This window comes from Benincasa hispida, chromosome 2 (assembly GCF_009727055.1).
Source record: "Benincasa hispida cultivar B227 chromosome 2, ASM972705v1, whole genome shotgun sequence".
In the NCBI taxonomy this organism is placed as follows: Eukaryota; Viridiplantae; Streptophyta; class Magnoliopsida; order Cucurbitales; family Cucurbitaceae; genus Benincasa; species Benincasa hispida.
Window position 1 is genome coordinate 50,536,632 of NC_052350.1, and position 3,405 is coordinate 50,540,036.

The following is a 3,405-nucleotide window of genomic DNA, read 5'->3' on the forward strand; positions in this document are numbered from 1 at the left end:
ATATTATGTGTCCATCTTAACCAATCAACAGTGCAAAAACCCTTCACAGGTCGCTCTTAAGTACAGCTCGGCCAATAACTGTTATGCCCCTGTAGTTACATCTAACTCCTTAAGTACCACTGAATCCTCTAATGAACATAAGTCATAGTCCTACTATGACTGAGTCCTCTCTTTAAAAAAGAAGTTGTGGCCACTATGTTCAAGCCCTAGAATCAGCCCTTAAGGGAGCAATCTATCTACTTACTCCTGCTTCGAAGAATTAGTGAATTCCATCTTGTATAAGTGAGTTCCCAACTCCCATATCAGACAAGTCTCCAAAAAGGTAGGCATATTGAGTTGAAAATCTGGCCACTCTCACTCATACTAATCAAAGGACCTCTCTCAAAGGCAGGAGTTCCCAAAACACTCAAGATTAAGGTCGTGTCACCTATGGTCATTTAGGTGAGATGTAAGTCTCCAGTATCAACGGCGCGATACACAGAGTCTAGTCATCTCGTGGTCCGGTCTTATATAAACTCTTTGTATAGGACACTCCCGCTCACATGTCTCCACATGAATCTACCATCTGTAGTTGTTCATGGCTTTAACCCATTCATCTTTGTCAACATCATCCATTGCTTTCTTAAAAGACAATGGATCTTCAACCCCATCATTTGAAATGACGTTCCGGGCTTCAGTCAAACCCATGTAGCGATCTGGTGGGTTCATAACCCTCCCACTACGTCGAGGCAGTCTCAACTCTTGAGCTGGTTGACTAGATGTTCCAACCTCAACAACCTTTGTCGATCTATCAATCTGTTTAACAAATCTTGTTGAACCCTCAGTAGTCTCAGTCTCATTGGAAGTCTCACGCAAAATAAGCTTACTTCGTGGCTTATGATCCCGGATGTGGTCTTCTTCCACGAAGATAGCATTTGTAGAAACAAACACTTTGTTCTCATTCGGATCACAAAAGTATCCACCTCTCATTTCCTTAGGGTAGCCTACAAAGAGGCAAACCTTCAAACGCGGTTCCAACTTCTTTAGGTTAGTCACTAGCACATATGCTGAACAACCCCTAATCCTGAAGTGGCGTAAACTACCTTTACAGTCGTCATCGTCTGACCAATTGGCTCGGACACCAGACCGCTCGTGCCCGCCCCCATAACCACACGGGCTGTTGCATGAATAGGAAGAGGTTCTTCAAGAAGTGGTTGCATATAGTTGAAGGGGTTCTTTTACAGAGCTGAAAGTCAGTGGGCAAATAGGTTCTTTCGGAAGAGACGCTTCAAAGATCAAGTTCGAAGATGATGAAGCTGTCATTCATTAAGATCAGCAAGTGACGAACTCCAGTATAGCGGACAGCTTCAAAGCTGACCTTCTTCTTAAAGAAAGAGGCGCGCTAGCCTAGCGCTAGAATACCTCTCATTTGGATGGAAAAAAGGCTGTGAAGGTTTGCACCTTTCCGCACTTGAGTAGAAAGCTTTGATTTGAAGAAAGGATCAGTTTGGCATTACACTTAATTACATAGAGAAGGACTCTTTAGCTTTCACAAATGCAATGCAGTAGATCCCGCATCCAACCAAGTCTTTGACCAGGGAACGGGAGAATTCCCAACTAACGCTTGGCTGTCAGCCGAGGGCCGTGACGCGCCGAGGTGGGAACGGGACTTCCAAAACGGTTTTTCCCTCAATTTGAAAGTAGGTTCCGTGAGTCTTTCATCGTGCTGACCAAGGACAGACATAACTCATGGATGCTTTCATTACTTACTCTCCACACTCAAAACGTGTTTCAGAAACACTTTTTGAGGGAGCGTTGTTCATAGCATGCAGTCTCTACTACAAAACCCCAAAACAAGTCTGAAAAATGAGCATAACTCATCATAGACCGAACCATGTCCAACAAGGTTATATTTCTTATTTCTGATACACCATTCTGCTAAGTTGTACCAGGTGTCGAAAGATGGGACGCAATCCCATGTTCTATCATATAGTTCTGGAATTGGAGGTCCATATACTCTCCACCACGATCAGATCGTAGTGTTTTTATCTTCTTACCTAACAAGTTTTCAACTTCAGCCTTATACTCCTTGAACTTGTCAAGGTCTTCAAACTTACGTTGCTTTAGGTAGAGATACCTGTATCTTGAATAATCATCTATGAAAGAGATGAAATATTCATACCCACCCTGCGCTCTAACATTCATCGGACCACAAAGGTCTGAATGTACAAGTTCTAAGGCTTCCTTGGCTCTGTAACCTTTTCCAATAAAAGGTCATTTGGTCATCTTGCCTTCGAGGCATGATTCACACACCGGCAAGGAGTTTTCTTCTAAACTCTTTACAAGTCCACTTTTCACCAACTTATCAATCCTATTGAGGTTGATGTGACTTAACCTTAGATGCCAAATATGGGCATTTTCCTTAGGAGAAACCTTTGGTCTTTTAGCTGTTGTTGTCATACTGAACATTTCAGTGTGAAACAAGGCTTTTATGACTAACGAATATAGTACATATAAGTTACTTTCCATTGAACCATAACCAATCTCCATTCCATTCTTGAAAATAAACACTTTATTCTAAAAAAAGGAGACGGTATACCCTTGTTCAATGAGACAAGAAACCGAGATTATCCAGTAACATTATCCAGTAACAGATAATGTTTCTTGTCAACAAATAACTTCAGCCTGCCTATAGCAACAGCTGAAACAACCTCACCAATACGAACTCGTAGAGTCATCTCTCCCTATGGCAACGTTTGCAAGGAACTTAATCCCTCGTAAGAGGAACTGACATGATTGGTAGTACCCGAATCTAAGATCTAAGCAAAATTATCATTCTTTACCAAACATATCTCCAAGACCAAGAAAAAAGATTTGTTGCATGTCCTCCTCTTTTGGAGAGTAGTGGGATCAGTGTCAGAACAATTGAATCTATTGGTTTCGTCATCCATCCCTTCATGCTCGACAAGTAAGAACTGACATTCAAACAAATCTTGCAACGAGTCCATGATCTCGCATGCAATGGCCATGTGCTTAAACCTTGTGGCCAAAATATCAGGTATGTTAGCCAAAATGTGAAGCCGAGACAATGAATTAGCCTTCATCCACACCTCATATGCATTGCGAACACTTCGCGGTGCATCAAGGAGCGGGACTTGAGGACATTCCTCAACCATGACAAATTCGAGTTCGTTTGCCACAAAATACGTTTTACACGATTCTTTCCACTGTATGTAATTGGTCATATTAAAACCACTAATTGGAAATACTAATGAGTTGTTGAAAAGAAAAAAACATTGACCTACATTAGGTTTTAAGCAAATACCCATTGTAAAACAAACAACATCTAATAAAATTTTAGCAAAACTAATATAAACTCTGTGTGACAGCTAGTTTCGCAATGACGCTTCAAAGGTTTAGGGCAAA